The sequence below is a fragment of the Larimichthys crocea genome, chromosome X (assembly GCF_000972845.2).
Source record: "Larimichthys crocea isolate SSNF chromosome X, L_crocea_2.0, whole genome shotgun sequence".
In the NCBI taxonomy this organism is placed as follows: Eukaryota; Metazoa; Chordata; class Actinopteri; family Sciaenidae; genus Larimichthys; species Larimichthys crocea.
The window spans coordinates 31,049,357-31,070,392 of NC_040020.1; the positions used below are offsets into that span (position 1 = coordinate 31,049,357).

The 21,036-nt window shown below is 39.1% G+C and overlaps 1 protein-coding gene across 1 annotated transcript in view; it reads right to left on the reverse strand.

Annotated features, from left to right (window-relative positions):
- LOC104925305 (protein phosphatase 1 regulatory subunit 29) overlaps positions 1 to 21,036 on the reverse strand; it is a 208,862-nt gene that overhangs the window by 91,764 nt on the left and 96,062 nt on the right. The window contains exon 3 of the mRNA XM_027282861.1: positions 15,720 to 15,789. The gene's annotated coding sequence lies outside the window, so the exon portion shown is untranslated. The remainder of the gene's footprint in view (positions 1 to 15,719; positions 15,790 to 21,036) is intronic.

The window sequence follows — 21,036 nt, forward strand, 5'->3', positions numbered from 1 at the left end:
TCACAGCAAAAGCAGTGCTTCAGAAATGCAGCGATATTTTTTTTATCACATTTGAGTCATTGTCAGTCAAATCACGTGTAATGAATTATCATGTACAGTGTAAATCTGTCTATAGCTCTGACCTCATCACTCTCAGCAAGAAAACAAAAAGCCCAGGACAACAAGGAGTTAGGAGTGATGATAATAACTTTTCCTCTATCTGAACATATAGGCTACATTCGAACTGACCAAAAAAACAAAAAGATGTGACTGATCCATTTCTTCACTGTGTGAATAGCACAAATCACACAAAGTCTTGTCTTTCAATTCTGATTTCTTATGTTATCCTATTTTTTTCTATTTTATCTTATATTTTTTTGTCAATGTGACCTCAGTCTGATATCAGAATTTATGCAATTTTTATGTCACACACTCACCTCAAGTGAAGAATATGCCGATAGATGCGCCCTTGACAGCCTGTGTTCCACATCCACACACGCCACTGAACTGAAGTAGCAACCATTGCTCCACCCAATAGCTCTCTTGATCCTTATCCCTGTATCCTTCCACTTCATAGACATTTGTAAATGAAACCATGAACACTGACTACAGTGGCCTCCATGCTTAGGCAGAGTGCTACAGTACATGCAACACCATATATACATACATGTCCCATATTTTAAAACACTCTTATTGTTCCTTCACATGTTATCTAAAAATTGATCACTAAGGGTTGCAATGTGAACATATCCATAGACTTGGAGCCAACAGGTAGATTGTAGATCAGAGAAAAGAAAGTGGGAATATAGAAAAGTGTCAGAGAATGGAAGAAGGGAGAGAGTGGCAAAGAAAAGGGGATATCCAAAGGTATTCAACCATCCGACAAGCAGTTCTGACAAAGTATAATGGCCCCTTTACACTCCTGGTCCTTTGATTTCACTTTTCTTGGGCAGCAAGACACGGTCACTTTGTACACAACAAAGAAGGGGGTATTGCAATGTCAAGGTGTATTTGAACAATTTGTTTCACTCAGCTTATATTGCATCTCCTGTTTCTTGATATGGCAACTTTTCCCCCTCAGCTGAGCATCCAAATTATCTTGGAATACATGTGCAGCTGTACAGATAACATGTTAGGTAGATGGAAAAGTATGTAATGAATGAAAGAGGATGTGAGAAAAACCGAGTGGAGAACCAGAAACAGTCAGCAAAAGAGCAAGTGATGAAGAAAAAGGGAGAATTGAAGGAGAGGGACAGGGACTGGGACATGGTGGCAAAATAATAAAATAGTGATGAGTCATGACCTGACCTCAAGAAGTCATATTTAGCGACTGAATGACACAAGAAATTCCATGTGCAGATTAAATATTAAAGCAGCAAGAGGCGAAAGAGATGAAGCCTTGTAACTCTCTCTACCTCTCTCTGCCCTATACTGTCACTCCCTCCTTTCCCTTCTGTATCTCTCTTTCCCTCACTCCTCTTCATCCAAGATGGTGAGAGAGAGAGGGAGGGAGAGGATAAGGGGGAAAAGTGAGGAATGACATGAGCAGAGGAGAGTGGCAGAGAGAAAGAGATGAAAAGTATGTGCTGCTTCTTGGCAGCTTCAGTGTTTGATGTAGCAGAGTCATTAAAAGTGGGCAAGTCATCCCAACTCCATGTGGGAGCCCATTACACTAGAAACCAGGTTTATAGTGGGAATAGGACTTGTTTTTACACTGGCCCTGCCTCTCTCTTTCTCTCTCTCTTTGTCTCTTACACACTCTCTCTCTCTCTCTCTCATACACACACAGTACTCTCGCTCTCTGTCACTCTGCTTCTTCCTCCCTTGTGGACCCTGGCACCTTAAAAGAGAATGATCTGTAATTAACAAGGTGATTGTCATGTAGGTTGGTGTGGTGGACTGAAAAAAGGCATTGTACCATTTTCAGTGAAAGAGAAGTGTGTGTGTGTGGATTTATATATATATATATATATATATATATATCTATATATATAATATATATATATATATATATGAAAGGAGGCCTCACCTCAGCTCCAATTCGAACACATCATTGACACATGTAAAGTAGCTCACAGACACACACAAGCATGTGCTCAGTGATGAAAGTCTGTCATCCTTGCATTTCAAAGTTATCCAATACAAAGGGACTGAAATACATCTGCATTCATAATGCACGTTATATATTCGCTACCACACAAACCATCGCCATCTTTGTGCTTCTATACGTGTGAGAATATTCACTGATATATAATGTGTTCTCCTGCCTCTTACCCTTACTTAACAACCCTTTGAAGAAGAAAAAACGCAACTTCTCCCAGCTGAGCAACAAAATAGGTTGTTTGTTATTACCTTTGATAATGATGTGTGTGGCTTAAAGGGAGTGATTTAGTATTTAATTCTCATAATGTTATCATACTTTAAAAAGGAATGGTCAACATTAAAGCAACAGAGGCCAGGATATCTTGACTTTTAGTCTCTAGTATTGGTCAAGAATAAACTAAAATGCTAGATCCTATATTATATAATATATATAAAAATGGCATGTGAACCATGGTCCGTGTCAAAGAAACACACTTCATTGATCCATTCATCAATTCAAGATCTTGTCCCTTTGAGGTTTTGTGGCACAATGTCACACCGGTTTTGGCATTTGGTGATGACAAACACTTACCCCCAAATTCCACTGGGCCATGGGAGTGATACGCGGCCGTTATAGTCAATGTTTTAAACCCCACTGGGCCTGCCGCAGTCCTGATCAAAAGCGGACCTCCGCTCGGCTCCGTGTGAAATACACGGCTGTTCAATTTTTGACGAATACCGCAAGCAGCCCACGTCAATTTACAAAGAGCACCTCGAGCGGGCAGAAGCCAGACAGGAAAAGCAAAAAATAAATAAAATACCCCATGCAAAAACAGACAAAAGCGAAACTAATTGACTATGCAGAATATTTCCACATGTAGAAGCATATTTAGAAGTACACAAACCAAGAAAATGGCCAAATCTGAGCAAGTAAACTAAGTCTGACGGGCTAAACGCTCCGCTTCCGAAACGCTCGTGGTGGGATTTGAAGTTGCGTGCAGGAGACACGTCAGGTGGATTTTGGGGGTTAGTGCTTTAATTTTCTGCTGAGAAGGGTCTCCCTCTTGTAGTATAGATACCGAAAAACATAGTTGTTGCTGGATTGCTGGTTAACACTGTGATGAATGTGTGAGTGAATGAGAAGTGTTCTGGCATCATCTAAATATTGCCTGCTCATTAACCTTTTAGTTCCAGCTCTATGGAGAGAATCTATTTAGCCCAGCTCAGCTACACACAAAAATACACACACAAATGTGCGCACACACAAACAATTTTAAAACACACAGAGAACCCTAGAATGCAAACACAGATAGACAACCCAGCCATAAACGACATGACATACACACACTCCGACACACAGAATTAACATGCAGACGTAAACAGTCTCACGCGCATTTACAGAAACACATAAGCCACACACAAACAGTCTGGCATCTACAGGAGCAGTTACGACTATGTGGGGAATACACTCGAGCAGTCAAACACACGCATGAAGATGCACACAGGAAGGGACAGACACACACTGCTCAGCAGCAGAAACCATGCTGGGAATACAGACACTCTGTCACTACATGAATCCCCACAACTGAGTAAGAATACATTTAAAAGGCAGCATTTGTCAGCAGTGGAAACACACACAGTATATGCAGTGATGCCACTGGGAGCTCTGTATTTAACATCTCTATTACTTTATTACTACTGCACACACACGCACACACACACACACACTACCATGCCCGCATGTAGTGGTGCTTATGGGAGCTCTGTATGTAACATCTCTATTACCTCGCAGCAGTATTATGCCGTTCTGCACACGCCGCACCGTCTAATCCTGTTAGGCGTGTCGCAGCTGAGGTTTCCTTCTAAGTAAAAGCAAGTTGAAATGGCCATATAAAGGCCTTACCACGACAAGGATTAGACACTTTTAACCATTTAAAGGATTATGGGTGGTATTGAACGCAGCCCTCCAAAGCCACTGGGGGTTTTGCTTTCCCTACTGTGTGTAATTCAATGGTAAGCTATCCCTCTAAGCGAGTCATTCCAACTGTATTGAATATCTGCAAGCGTTTGGTTTGACGGGAAATTATAATGCGTTAATGGAATATTGTCAGGAATAGGAAGTGAAGCCCCTTAGAGAGAACATGCAGCTTTTTTTTTCCGAAGGCAGTCTTCAGAAACATGTAGCTTTTTGTGTCTTGTTGTTCATTCTTCACGTCTGTATCTGTATCTGCTCTTCTGTAAGACCAAATTCAGAGCAAATCATGCGTTTTAGTTATTAGCGCGGATTTGTGTGGAAGGAAGCTTCTTCTACTATTTTGCCACATAGACTGTAAACCAGACATCACAGCCGGGTACACAAAAAAAACCAACAACTCAGAACAGGGAGAGTAAAGTTTTGTCCATGAACTCCATCTGGGTAGCACCAAGTTTCAGTCATTTTTCAGGTTGACTGAACTGTTGAACAGATGATGAGTCTAATCACTGGATTGTCCACTGCAGCTTTTTTTTTTTGGAATCTATTGCAGCTTCCACCACCACAGCCTAAACTGACTATCCTCATTCAATAGCCCCAGATACGATATATTGGTATTTTTCTGACCATCTATCTGGTGGAACTTGCTCCTGGTATTGTGACGTTATTTATCTCTCTCTCTCTCTCTAGGGATGTTTACTTCTCATGACTGATCTTTTCAATCCACAACACTTCAGTCAGTGCAGTTGCATCACCAAAATTTTAACAGAGAGTGCTCCAGTGAGAGTGAAGCAGCAGTGCCCTCCCCTCATGGTGTTATCCAATAGTAAAGATGTCATTAGTAAATTAGCAGTGTGGTTGATTGATATTGTAATAGACTAATCAATAGCACTGCATTCCCCTCTGGTTACTGATGCATAGACTGCAGAACCTGCCAAGTTTCCTTCTCTCTCTCCACCTCCTGCTCTTTCTCTCTCCTTGCTTTTTATTAAGCTATTTCTCATTTCGCTGACTACATTAGTGTCGTATCTCTCCCACAATGCCCCTGCTCTGGTGCTGTCACCCTTAAGGCTCCGCCGTCGTTTGAATTTAGACTGAAGTATATTTAAGTTTTATAAAAGTGATAAAACAAACATGAAAAAAATAAACACTCCTTTGGGCTTTACTAAAACATCTCACCTCGAAAGAAAAAAATAAGTCATGAATGGTAGAAAGCTCATACCAAAACACAAACAAAAGGAAGGACACAACAAACATTAGAAATGACGAATGAGTGAAATAAAAAGCAAATGTAGAAAATAAACGTACACTGCCCGAACTTACCTGAAAAACTGCACTGGCTGGCTTTTGTTTTTTCAAACTGGCTGGTTGCATTTGGTCTGATCACAGAGTCTTTTTAAGCTTTTATGTGGACTACAAACAAAAGAAACTGAACTGGATGGAATTCCAATGTACATAAAGATATAGATGTTTTCTTCTAGTGCCAAAGCAGGAGGTCAAGTACCCACATGAGGTTTAACATGAAGGCATGATCATACTATGAATATTCACTCCGGTTTACACTCATTCTAGCCTGTTTTTATCTCTACTACACTACATTCATCCAAATGATCTCAGATAAGAAATGATCTAATGGCATAATCACTGCCCTTTAAACAGGCTCTGTTAGCTTTCCGTGTTTTTTATTTGCAGTGTGGAGGGGATCACTTAATATTGTGTGCAAATTTAAATGTGCATAGCTGATTATCTCTTATGCATAAAATACTGACACACGACCAACTCCTTGAAACAAACGTAATGTTAGACCAGATTGTGACAGTCATGTGTTTCATTGCTGTTGTCTACATGATCACTTTAAGGATCACTTTGACACCCATCACATTTAAGTTACATGCATGTTATACAGGTGCACATATATAAAGTTAATCTTATGTGATCCTTTATTGTAAAAAAATATATATATTATCTTTATCAGATCTCATGAGAGGCAAACAATCCCTTGCTCACTGGTGTTATACATTGCTGGTTTAAGACAACCTGCCCTGGCAGCTACTTCATATTCAAAGCATTTTATTGCTTTCTAAACCTGTGATTGTTACTAATGCTCCATATATGAGGCTTCTGCCACCCTCTTAGTCATGTAACCCTTATTTATATCCCTGCGGTATCTCGTCTTATGGCATATGCAATACGTTATAATATGATATCTGTATAAAGAACTTGAATTTGGCTGGGATAAATAGTATTGTATTTTTGTATATTGCACAGAGATAACAATATCTGACATGTGGCACTTTTGTTGACGCATGCAGTGAGCAGATACCGTTTATATAAATAGTCTATGAGTTCAAGATGTAAATGAGCTACAGAGAGGAGGCAAAGAAGCTCTTGTAGAGAACAGGGGGTGGGAATTTCCTGCCTTAAGTCCTCTTCCAATGAACAACTTGTGTAGAAGGGATAACAGGGATAACAAAGGCTCCAGCATCACCTATAACAACAATATATGCAATGAATATTAGGCACCGCTATAAAGGAAATGGAATACATCCATATATAGCAGAAAGATATTACAGGAAACCATATTGTTCGTGGGAGAGTGCAATATGTGTGCACGGGAGGGGGATTTATAGCAGGGAAGAGGAGGGGAAGGAACTTGAAGAACCCCCCACAGAAATTTCACAGCAGCAGCTTACTGTTTCACTTACAGCTGCAGTCACATGTTGGAATATCAAGTAAACAACAGCCCACACGACACACTCACACACTTGTACTCACACATAAACACACACAAAGGCCACTTTCCACCAATTTATTCAATGTCTGGCCAGGCATGGTGGCATACACAAGTGTCTTCTCGATTTTGTCACCCACACACATAAAAGCAATCACACACACACACACACACACACACACACACACACACAACAAACAGTCTGCATACTTTAGGTCCATTATGATGAATTACAAGCAGGCTATTTAAAAAACAAAATCTTTTCTTACAACATAATCAGACCAACACATCGAAACATCACATTCAGTTTATCCTTAACTGTCACAGCTGCCACATAAAATATTCAACTCACTGAGTGTTTTGTAATTTTTTGTTTTTTTTATTGCATCTCAGAATCTGATTAGTTACCACACACTCACAATGTGTTCATATTGAAAGCATGATGCCTCGTCGTGCCACACAAGCACCACTTCAACTAAAGTGAGATTGGGTGAGATTCTACAAGCTGTTTACCAGCTCAGATGCTGTTTTTCTCTAGACCTGCTTCCACTGCATTTATGCATGAATGTCATTATGTATGGTATTTATTATAAGCCGAGTACCTACAGCTGGGGAATTCTTTTATTTGATGTCCATTATCAGGCTATGATTTAATTGTTTAATACAAACCCCAAGCAGCTTTCAAGTTTATAAATGTTTTTATTTTAATGAATGATAAAATATTACCATTCATGCCAAGGCTTCATTGTTCGAATTGGTGTTAATATGTTGTAAATGATGCCTGATGCAAGTTCAACCAGAAAGACTATGTATGGAGTATGGCCGTTTACTCTTTAAGTTAAACCAACCAGATTTTGCCAGAAAAATTAAAATTCTTGTAACCATTCCCCAACCCATTTACTTCCAGTACATTATATCCACTGCCCAGGTTGAATTCATCAGTCCACTCTTCATCACACCGATATGTTGAACATTCTCTGCGTTCCTATGCCACCACATTGTCTAGACTTCATCAGGGCAGTTTCCTATGCTAGACTTACATTCTCATCTGTATTGCACACATGTCGATAAATACATTTGTTCATTCAAAAGGAAGTATCTTCTGGTTAAAATGATAATAGCTACAGTTAAAGACCCTTCACACCTACACAGGTGTCAGTTTCAGTTGCATCACCACACTCACTAAGAAAGATAAATTATATAAACTGTCCAACCTAAAGGACAGCACTGACACTAGCAACATTGTGGAATCAGTATATTTAAATGGAGGTGCCATGTTCAGTGGAGGAAATGTGTTCAGTGAGAGCTGAAGCTTAGTGAAGTGTAACACAGGGATTTGCACCGCTGACCAATTACAAACCATCTTGACAGTGTTGGGCTCTGTCTCAGCTGCCTTCTGTCTCAGCCGGCAGTGCCCCGAGCTCCGAGTGCAGAGGCGACACACCTGCACTAAATTAGCTCTGATTAAGAGCTGTTGGTCCAATAAAGTGCAGTCTGCAGAGACACTTACATAAACCAATCCACAATGCTTTGTCTCTTCTATCACTCATACAGTGAATTTCCTGAATGCCATGAGTAGAGAACACAGTATGAATCTGGTTATCACCACAGGTCTGTGTCAATTCCCTGCGTGCCTTTTGCTTTCTGTTAAGTTGTCAGTTAAAGTTAAATGCTGTGATCCTGTGAGTGTGGCTGTAGCCTCATGTTTAGTTTGATGCATTGGCTTGTGTAGTCTGTGTGCTGTCTTTTGCTGTTTGGAAGGGCCGTCACTGTTAATATATACTTTGTACCTTCACTTATGCATGACTAAAAATAATAAATTCCCTCCTTTAACATATTTTTTTTATTAGTGATTCATTTTACATTACCCATGTAGCCTGTATAATATGTTTTAATCTTTTCTTCCTTCGATTCCTTTCTGAATCAAGTTCCATGACTTCTGCTCAACAGTCACTCACACTGCCTTATTGTCTACATCAAACCAAACACTCTATACCTGCAACCTCAGCCTCTCTTTCCACATCTCCGTCAGTCATCTGACCATGACCTCCAGCTTATATGTTCTCCTCATCCTAGCCATTTACACATTCAGCAGAGGTCCCCCACAACTTTTTTCAAGATGGTTAAACAATCCTGCTTTGCTGACCGATAAGCAACATTAACTGGTCTTTCCACTTTGTATCCTTTGCCGCAAAGAAAACTAGTAACAACTACCGCTCCAGCTTCTAACATCACCAGTTTCACGAGAATATGCGTATAAACACACTTTTCACAGCAGGTATTCTGACTTGTCATAGCAAAACCAATTAAATTAACCACGGCTCAGAAAGCCATAGGCGTGAGAAATTCTACACAAGTGGCACAGAAGACATGTTGACTTATCATAGTAGAAGAAGCACGGTGTTACTAATAACATTAACATTGGTCCCATTTAATTCAAGTCACCCAGTAAGGCACAACAGTTTAACAATGACCCAGAATGCACAATACTGCTACAGTTAAATGGAATTTAACCAAAATAAATCTATTATGTGCACTTGTGCTTTTTCCAAATGTGGCATGTTGAAAATGTCTTCTGTGAAAAAAAGGCCATACCAGGGCAATAGGATGCAGTCACAGTGTTAATGTTTTTGTACAGAGATATGCCAAAACTTCTCCTGTGAAATTGGTATACGGTATTCAAGCATTACACCTTCTGCTTTAACTGAACAGGTGAAGGAGGATGTCAGTCAAGCACAGTCAGAGTCCAGATGTGTAAAAAAGGTAAAAATACCTTTAAGAATGGACCTATTATTAATATAAATGTGAACTATGTGTGATGAACTGAAAACAGAGATCCACATGCAGGAGGAGTGTTATTTTGTAAATATATATTTTACAAAATGGAAATGTAGCAGGGATGGCAGCAGACCTAAATCACACTATTACTGACAGACAAAATTGCATTCATTATTTTACAATCTCGAACCATCTACTGGCCTCTAAACATTTCTTAAATGTCAATTCCAAACACAGGTGAAAGTAATAAGTACCAGTCAAAGAGTCTCCTGTGCCCAGGAGCTGAGTCTCAAATTACACACACTAACATTGACACCATGATTACGAAAATGTCTGTGTTTAGCTTCAATATGTCTGTCGCCTCATGGTGGCCTTACTTACAGTATATGAGAGAGCTGATATGGTAAACTTTAATAAAGTATACCTCTGGTGGATGCCACTGACCGTATGAATGGTCAACACGTTCTCACTGCCATCTCATCAGATACTACACCTATGCTTAAAAATATGATGCTGTAGGGAGCATTATTTCTGAATGCGCAGGACTCCTCAAACAAGTAAGCAAGAATAAATGTGCAATATCCAAGACAGTACAACATTTCAACATTGTGTAATGCTGGCACTTTATTTAGGTTTAGGCACAAAACTACTTGGTTAGCTAGTTACATACTAACGTAAACATGTTTATTTCTGCAGGGGCTTATGGAGATTGAGTCACTTCCAACCTTTCTCAAGTGGCTGCTCGAGCAATTACATTAATATTATATATTATTATATATTTAATATTTTGCTTTATGGGAGGCGGTTTCTTAATTTTCCAATTACACAAGCAGTGGAAGTGGTGTTCTCACTGAGGCGGTGCATAGAAAAATCCAATCTGAACAACATGTGCCTTAAAAAATATTATAATCTCCCTCCTTGCGGCAGGTGAAAAAAACACACATATGCCCAGTTTCCTGCATTTTTCTACAATCCCCCTGATATGAAAGGAGTAGGGTCGCATTATGTAACTTTGCAACACTTTTCAGCAGCTTTTTTTATTTCACACACTCCTCAAATCCCCCTCAGTTCTTGCTCCTCCGCTCTCTTGTCATCCCTTTATCCTCTCTGCCTCGCCTTCTGTGTCCCTCACGTTTGTTCTCCATCTCTGACTCTTTCCAGGCATCCTTGGCTTCTCTCTCTCTCTCTCTCGCTCTCTCTCTCTGTCTCTCCCTTCCTCCTCTACCGTGGCTCCATGCCTCATTGCAGCCATAAATCTTTCACGGCTTGGCTCTTTCTTGACTTTTCGCGACCATCTCTCCCCTCGCACCCTCATTTCATTGCATCTCCTTCATCTTCCCCTCTCTGATCTCCATCTACCCTCCCTTCTCTGCTCCGTGTGGTTCAGACGTTGCGCACTATAGACTGTATACATTTTCTCCAATGATGAGAGGGAGGACCCCCTCATACACACACTTTGCTTCGCTCCCTCCTTATTCTCACTTTCCTTCCTTTATCCCCAGCTGCCATGTTAAACCTCACCGTTTTTATCATCACGTTGTAAAGCTGGTAAATCGATCTTATCACGGTGTGCTATCTACATAGAACTGCAGGTTTAGAGTCTTTTAGCTACATTACATTAACTGCTAGTAGGAGTTTGATTCTTTTTTGTCTGTTTCTCTGTTTCTGTTTCTGCTCAAGGCCACTTTTACAGGAATTGATTGTTGTCTGTTGCAGGAGTTGCTTCCTGGAATGGGCATGGTCCCTCTGTAATGGGCAGTTTCAAAATTAAAGCTACATGTTGAGTTGATGAGAATGCTATTTTAATAGCGTTCTTCAAGAACAAATTTAGTAATTGGAAGCACTTAATGCTTCAATGTTATAACTAGCTAAAACCATTTCGTGGCAAAAGTCATTTTGAAGAACTTGGCTTTTTTATTAGGCGATATATAATTAATAAGACAAAGTAGAACCTGCATTGTAAAAAAAAAAAGTACTTCAGCGATAAATCTTCACAGCTACTTTATTTGCCTATAATTCCTTCTTTATTGGTTTGCAGAGACTGTATTGTTAAATGGTGCACAGCAAAATCTATTTATGCTCAAACAACATACTATTCAGTTTAACGTGGCCAGCTGTAAGTTCAAATGAAATGCTAATTGATAGACTCATTAACATTTTGACTTTTGATGCTCTCGTACTTCCCCCTCACTTTGAAGAGTTTTACATCTAAGCACCACCTCTCTCTTCCCAAACTCAGCTGAGTCTGGTCAGCCCAGGGCTGGTTTCATTATGTGCCAGGGTCTGTCAGCTTTTTGACTGCCCATCTTTTCACTCCCTCTACCAGTCACTCGCATCTTTCAATCCCTTTTTCCATTTCTCTGTATATCTGGAAAGGTTCAGTCCTCATCACATCTTCTCGCTTCCTTTTGCTCATTTGCTTTGATTTCCCAAGCTACCATCAGATACTTGGCAAGTCATCTTTCCCTGTCTTCCCTTCTTCCTCTGTGTCCACCCATCCCAGCCTCTCTGGGGAAAATGTGCTGCTGAAATCAACTCTGACCAAACGGAAATGGATTTGGGGGACAGCTTGGCACTTCCTTCATGTGTGCTTATTACACTGGTGGCTATTTCATCTGTACAAGTTGCATGTCAGCTTTTCCTCAAAATTGTTTATTATTAGTTACTTATATAAATATTGCTCATTTCAAAAGTTTAACTGCTCGATGTCTCCTACTTCAGTTAAACTGTACACTGAGGTTTCAAGTTTTCACATCATATTTGTTACTGGACCACGACTGGCCTTCAGATTGTTTCTTAACAGATATATATATATATATATATTTTCCCCAGTGGGTTACTATTAGATTATTAGGTGTTGTCAGTCCTTACCCTTCCTACAAATTCTGTTAATAATGTTTAATGTTATGTCATATTGTGTAAGCTGGCCAACATTCAGAAGTTCTGTAGTCACAGTTTTCATGGTATGATGTATTTATCTGTTTTTTCAAGACTTGGCTCGTTTTCTACTTCTTCTTCTTCTTTTCTGTGATCTTCATGTTCCTGCATTTATGCACATATTGATAGGATTACATTTACTTATTTTTCTGCATTCAAATCTTTTTGTTTCTTTGTGCCAAGAAACAGCAGAAGTGTTTCACAACATCACATTTATAACAACTACTTTTTTAGAAAATAAACTACTACACTTTTCTTGGATGGTATCTTGGTTTGTGGAAGATGTAACTCATCGTAACAATCATTAAGTAGCACTGCTTCTTATTTTTTGTTTGCTATAATGAAGCAGACTGTATTTTCTTCATGCAGGGTTTTTGGTCAGTCAAATATACCTCAATTCCTTCTGTAATCATATTGTAAACATCCACTGTGTACAGTAGCTCTATAATGACGGAAAATTGGATCTTGGTATTGTAAAATATTTGTGACATTGCTACAATAAACTGAAACTATCATGAAATATTTATAAGTGGCCTCAGAAGCCAATTTCCCTTAACAGCTACATCCTTCCTTTTGATGTAAAAATTAGATGACTTTGTATTACTTTGTTGTTCCATTTATCTTCTCAACACACAGATACACATCTCTTGCTTGCCCTGCTGCCTGCTCATCGAGCTCAGGAGCCGGCTTTGCTCTTTCCTTCTCCCTAACTACTGTTTCATTGTTTGTCAAATTTTTCCTCTCTTCTCCGTCTTTCTTTCTCAGCAGCTGTGAATGAGGCAGCCCGCTCCACCACTCCATTGGCCAAGGATTCATGTTGGATACATTTGCACTATAAAAGTGAGTGAGGAGAGGGCATTAAACACAGACAGGGGAAGAGAAGGGTAAAACTACAGAAGAAAGAATAAGAGGAAGCATCTTTGAGTTAGAAAACATGAGAAGACAGTAAAAAGAGTGTGTGCCGGAGGGATATGGTGTGGCAAAAAATTAATAGGAGTTTTGAAAAAAAAAAAAAAAATTAGAAAAGGAAGTGCAGGGAGCATGGCAGCAAGAGAGGAGGGTGGATCGAGAAATGGAAATCAGAGAAGAGTGAAGGGGAAAGAAAAGCTGTAAATTGGCTGGAGGAGAGAACAGATGGATGAGCAATGTACTGGGGAATCTGAGGAAAACCACAAGTCTCTAAAGTGGTAAGGGCCAGTACCAAATTAAAAATCGTACTCATTGTCCAAATGAGAATTAGGCAACTTTAGTTAATGGATTTCAGATGTGACCAGCCGTTTTAAGGCATGTCTAAGCGTGTTTTGTTTTGTCTGCTTCTATTTTAATCAATACAGCTGTCCACACCAGCTGTGTTCACCAACAGTTTGCTTTTTTACTCAAGCTTTCTGCACGTAGATGTGTATTTTTACATTTCAAGTTTCCCGTTTTACCCGACTAAATCAGTGATTGTGTATTTGGCACTGCCAAAATGCAAGTTAGCTCCCCCGAGTAATGCTCCTGAATGCATCTTATGCGACACCGACACTGAGAGCGATGCTGATGTTCTGCTTTAACTATGTCCCCTGTATAGACATGCTGTCTATCTCCATCCAGTTCATTTTCCATTATTCTGGAAAATGAGATTTCTTACACCTGTCCACTTGTTCAGCAATCAGGAAGCCTACCAGGGTTTCTATTTTCAGATGTTACTATTATACAGTGGATGGCTGTTATAAACAGAAATTAAGAAATAGCATAAAAAGTAACGGCTGTTTTATATGAATGTGTAAAAAATATACAAGTTACTAACTTGTGCATCATGAGCTACCTAACTCATTGATTATTTTATAATTGCATGTTTACCACCATTATCCTGTCTGGCCTGCTGATATTGTAGCCACTTGTTGTAGTTGGCATTTGAGTCAAATGTTTCAGCTGCTTGAACCCAAACCTACTAATGTTAGTGATTGTATGTGTAATTACCAGGCAGCAGACATTTCGGCCCTCTCAGGTGGAATATACTTTAGCTGCTACTGCTAGTTGCATAATTATAACTTTCCCTTGTATACAGCATGTGTTGTAAAGATGATGGAAAGGTAAATATTTCCTCCTTCTTAGATAAATGATAGCAATCAGAAAAAAGCGACAATCATTGATTCTATTTGTGACACAAAATCAAGCCCACAGTTCTTCTCTTATTGGAAATCAACGCTACACAAGAGATCTACATAACTCAGTAAGCCCTGCCTGTGTAAATATGATTAACTGAACGGGGATCATTATAGTATATTATATCACAATGACACATGATATATATCAAACTTTCAATAAAACGTTTGATGTATATTGCACACTGAGTGTGCCATGACAAGTGTGCTGATGTGATGTTATCTGGTACATGGCATGCTGTTGCAAAGGCGCCTTCATCACTATAAACTAAAAGCTGATGATGCTCTGTAGTTCCACAAAATTTGCTCTGGATAATTATACACCTCACTGCCCAAATCCCACTTTAACCACTTGATATTAGCATGATTATTACTCCCCCACAGCACACAGCAAATATGATGTCAGTGGGGGTTTGATAGGTTTGTTGATTAATTCCAGGAATCAGTGAGTACCTTGCCAGCTGGTAAAATATTTGACTTTCAAACACCATTGTTGTACATCCTGTCTTGGAAGAAGAACTCCCTGCTTATTATGAGTTGCTTACTTTTTGTCTTCTGAATTCTAATTTTCTTCCAACAATGCATCTAATGTAATGCTGTGTGACATCCAGTGTTTGGCATGTTGGAGCTTTCCCGGCTCCAGCGACAATCACGACTCGGGCTTGGCACGGCTTCCATGTATGGATCAGATCCTGCATATGAGGGACTCAGCTCAGGTCTATCAGCTAAACTTACTCGTTTTGGTGTAAAAAATGTGACATTATTGTTGATGCCAATTACAGACCATGACTACAAATGAAAAAAGAAAACTGCTGAAAGAAGTTACTGTTGTTACAACACTGGCTGACAAAATATGTCAAAGGTGACCTAATGCCTCTTTAATAACCATTTTATCTTGGGCTAAACTGAATTCAGCAGGCATTCCCAATATTCATGAACCACGACAAAATGCCAATATTACATTCATGAACTTTGAGGAGTGTTTTAAACACTGTTTTGATTGTGAAAGTTCTAGATAAAGCTTGGATGTCTCTTTGTATTACTTCCTTTATTGTCTCTCTTATATATAAGGAATGTATGTATATGAGCTTACCTGTGTACACACAAACATCAGCATTTGGTAACACCTTAGCTGATGCTCCAGCAAAGCAAGTTATGTGCACCTGCAGCAAAAAACAAAATAAAAATAGTAGGTGAGATTGGAATATATTACAGACAGTGCAGAATAAATGGGTCTTAACTTTAGACATATAAATACTGAGACAGTCTCTACAAAAGTGTGGCCTGGTCATTCATCACAAAACTAAGAACTTAAAAGTTTGACTTTAGACTTTATGGTCACATACTGCACAGTGATGTACGTTTTCTGCCTTCTGTATAGATTGGAAGGGAGGAGGACTGCTAATGTACGGGGGGAAGATGGATGGCTGACTGTCAACCATCCTCTGTTGGAGGAGGCAGTTGAAAATGGCCGGCCAGAAAAAAAAAACTCAAGACTTATACTGTAAGTGCTAAACCTCCCATCAGTCATGGTCCAAGTTTCTGCTTTAAAATAACCCAATTGGTAAAAAAGTACTCTTAATAGTATTTGCATACAAATATCAATTTTGCAGGTAAAACCCAGTTTTGAAAGTTAAAACTTCAAGAAGAGGCTTTCCACTGTTGTATAGAGCACAATTAATTTAATGTTTATGCGAGCAGCAACAGTAGCTTATTTGGAATAACGATGAGGAAGTACATGTTGTTAAATTGAGCATCTTTATTACTGTACTCTGGGCCACTGCCCAGCTGCCTACAGGTTGAATACCATCTGGCAAACTTTAAAGCAGAATCCATAAAGCACAATCTGTCTTCCCTTTCCTTAACTCCAGTCGATCTGCTTATTAGCAAATGATAGAAAGCTATGGTTGCACTGGGGAGCTCCAACATATATGGGTATTGCACAAATTTAGTTTTACGGGAAAGGGTTTTCATGCTGATTGAAAACTTTGAGACTACTCTGGGATCTTCTTAACCATTAGAAAATGTTTGAGGTTTAGTTAAATTCTTTTGCCATATGGTCGTCTTTAGTACCTTCATCTGGGCCATATCTTGAAACAGAGGACGATGTCTTAAAACAGAGTTATAGAGTCATGGTTCTTATCAAATCAAGCACAGTGATTTTTCAATAAAATTAAGTTAATGCTGACATCAGATAGCAAACAAATTTTCATGCTCAGAGTCAACTGAGGGTAATCTAAAGTCTGGACTGCCGCTTGTGTGTTCTTAGCTGGTTTAAAAATCTTGAGGAAGAACTGTAAGTCAATCATGCTTAGCTTGAGTTACAAGAAAAGGAATTAGATTGAATTTGACTCCCCCCCACTGTGAAAATGTCAAAGCAGGCAGGATGACAGGTTAACAGACCTCTGTCCAATAAATGACTTGTGAGTCCATGTGACCTTTATTTACAGACCTTGTGTTAATGGCTATGCTCCACAGAAACAGAGTGGCACAGTGCTGGGACTGTGAGCAGATGAGCAGAGGATTCCCTCTATCAGTCTAAATTTTACACACAAAATGATTGTGTCAACCTAATAGATGGCTTGAGTGGTAAGAAAGCAAAATGCAAAATGTACCAACAGCAGATAAGCACATGTTACATCACACTAAATATTTATTAAGGTCAAACTAACATCATGACATGATATATATATATATAGAGATATAATATAATATACACACACATTTAATAACTATATGTTGGTGTGTAGTTTGCATCTGGTTCAATGAAATACAGTCACTGAAAGGCTGTTGAAATTCCACAAGAGTAACAAAAGATAAATAACATCTCACCCTCTCCTTCCAAAAGGAGATTGCTGATTCACTTATTTGTTCTTTTAAGGTAAGTAGAGGATCATGACACAATTTAAATGTATATCAATGACAAAGTCAAAGAACTCAGCTAATTTATTGAAGACACTTTAGTGTACTAAACACTGGTGTGCACAACACCCACTTGCAACGGGAACCATAATACATATCTGGGCTGAACAAACCAAACTGTAATCAAAACTTTATTATTATTATTTATTTTTTATTTTTTTTTGTGAATTGTGAATATTTTGGAGAGCTCCTGTATCAGTAATGCCGTCTTTCACTCGTCTGTGTAATTTGTCCCATTAGGATTCTGTCCCTGTAATCCCCAACTATCGTCACAGGTGGATGCTTCTTTCCACTTTCACACAGAAACAAGATAAGAAGTTTGGGAGTGCCTCATCTCTATTTTCAAACAATCTCCTGGCTCCTAAGTGTTCAGTGAACAATCAAGATTTTCCCTGATAGTGTCACCCCAGCCCAATTTATCTTGATTACCATCCAAAAGCTTGTTTATCTAATGGGAATTGGAATTAATTTTCATCCCCCTGTGGAGGCAAGCAAAGTGAAGCAGAGCAGGTTGGTTGGCTACAGATGGGGAAAAAAAAATAATATACTCTTCTGAGACTGAGGTGAGGGAAGATGGTGACAAGAAGAAAGAACCAGAGAAAGAGACAAAAGTGATTGAGATGGGGAGATTATAGGGTACAATCTGAGAGGCAAGCAGGCCGAGCAAGGAGCTTTTTAAAACTGTTTTTTTAGCTGTTTTTTTTCTTGTTCCCTCCATTTTGCTTTCTCCCTTTGCAGTGATGTTGCATCTTGCTGCGTGGCTCTCCCTTCAAGCCCTTCACACGAAGAGTCGTTTGATCATATCTGACAGAACAGCTTTCCCTCCACGTAACCTCCTCTGCCATCATCTTTCGCTCCTCACTTGCCTGTCTCTCATTAACAACGTTTTCCTGCTCAGTTTTTTTTTTCATCACTTTTTCTCCTCACATTCTGTTTCTCACCCATTCCCCATTCATGGCATCTGTTTTTTTCCTTTCACATTGCCTCCAGCTCGCTCCGGTCTCTCTCTTTCTCCATCAGTTCAATTTGACTCAATCTACTTTGCTGTATTGAAAGAATGTTTGATAAAGGTACTGCTAAAGTACACAATAGATTGAAATGAGGTATTTCTGATTGAAGTATAATTTTGACCTCCATGACTGTGCCTTGGTGTGGTGTAGATCTGTGTGTTCTGCTATATTGACATGACAGGAGAAAGAACCTATATTAACCAAGTAGACAAGATGATATCAAATTCAGAAAGAGATTAACATATGACTAGTAAAGGAATTAACAAAAATCAATATAGAATCCTTTCTTGTCTCTGTGTCTGATCAGATCACCTCAGTCCCTTTTCTCTTTCTTCTCTCTATTAAATATGACTTTCCCACCCTCCTCTGTCTCCATCTGCTTCTCTTGATCCCATTCGAGTCAATTTGAGAGGCATCAAGATAATTTGTATTTGAAGCCTCCAATAGATAAAAAAAAAATGCAATACCAAGTACAGAGCTAAACATCTTTATTTCCCTGCTTAGATCACTGTCTAAATCCTCTTCCTCCTCGCCGCTCCCCTCCTTTCCCCCTGTCTCACATTCTCATTTTCACATCTCTTAATTGAAAGAGGGCAAAGCAGCTTTCCCGAATATGTCTCCAGGGTTCAGATTGAGGTTAAACATCTTTTTTTAAGGCCAGTTATTCATGAAGTCGACAGGTCAACTCTATTGCCAGAGAGGAACGTTGATAGTGAATGATATTGCTAAACCTCAGACAGTCTTTAACATCAACAGTCCTTAAAAAAAAAGTGTCTTTTTACAACATCTCTCCACAGGCAAAGTGAGAAAGATCATGGTTAAGTCACATAAAGTATAAGGCAAGATGCTTTTTTTTGGGGGGGGCTAATATGTTTTTAAGGATAGTGGTAAGCAAACATTAACTGTGAAGGAACACACACACGAAAGCCATATGGCCATATTTTCACTCACACCTCAACCTATACAATGCAATGGCACTAAACAAATAAACAGAAATGTTGAGGTGCAAGATCATCAAGTAGGACATGTAAGGAATTTTACTTTTGGGCTTTAGAGAGACTATATCTTTAGACTACTCTTATTTAACTATAAGTTATGACCTTCAATTTAACCATGTTCTAATAGTAATAAAGGTTTTTATTAGTGACACTAAATAAATACCAAGTGATTCAAGCAATGTTCTTTTTTGTACTGGATTTGACATGTAAGTTATCATTGAATTTCTTCCTGAAATTGAGTAAGATATGTTTTATTATGAGGGAGATGGGAGTTATCTAGTACAACATATTCTCATCCAGGTAAAATACTAAAGCTTTGTCACACCTCCTAAATGTTTAATGAGGATCAAATGGCAGTACGACGAACTGATCTGCCACAAAGCTTTTTCAAACCATGCTTAATGTGAAACACTTACAGTTTGGTTAGGTTAGTTTTTGATTTGGTTAGGAAAAGATCAGGGTTTGGGTTAAAATAACTGTTAAGCTTTGTAAATCAGGCAACATAAGTGACACTGCAAGTCATTTGATCAAGTGATGCACATAACATAACTGAAATAACTTAAAATTTGAAATAACTCAATATTTACTTCTGGTTCCACATGGTGACATGAACACCAGTATCCTAGTAAAAGTCCTTGGTGGTTTTTAAGGCGCATAACCTCCACCACCTCCAGCTGTGGATTCACTTGCACTTCATACCACGTCGCCTGATAGAGGCGACTGAAGCCATTATATCTCATACAGATGCACAGGGTACCCTTTAGCCTCTGTATGAGATGCACCAGACTTTATTGTAATGGCAAGGGGCATGGACAAAACGTGAATTTAACAACCTGGGAATACGACTTAGGCTGGTTTGGGGTTTTATTGGTGATTTAAAAGAGCTCTAACATAAAGAAGAAGATTTTTTTTTTTTTTTTTAAATAAAGCCCCATAATTTCTAATTTAGAAAATTAGTTTTACAGCTGGAAGTCCTAACACTGTAGGACTTCTCTTTCTGTCGCCTCTTTTCTCTTTATCTGTACATGTGTCTAATTTAATTTTGACTGCATCCTCACAGCTCTGGCCAGAGGTTGATCATCTTGCACTTGGGACCCAGATACCTGCTGGTTTTTCATTATAGCATCTAATCAGAGGCTGATTTACACCTGACATTCCAAGAGAACTAAATGAACATCAGCTATGATCATTGTAGGATAGGAAAACAACATTCCAGTGGGTCTTAAACACACTGCTCTTCTAGCAGATGAAACCAAAGCAAGGTTATGAAGATCTCTGTGACCATAAATGGTGTACCATCTGTTTGTTGGTTCACATTGATTGGGATCATTGGAAAGCTATTCACAGGCAGGTCAGAGGTCAATGACAACCACCAGGTTTCCCCAGGCTGACAAATAGACACTTAAACTTAACAATAGATGGCCAATAGTAATAAAACCCAGAGCAGCTCATCAACAGTTGCATTTGCTTGTGTAACAGC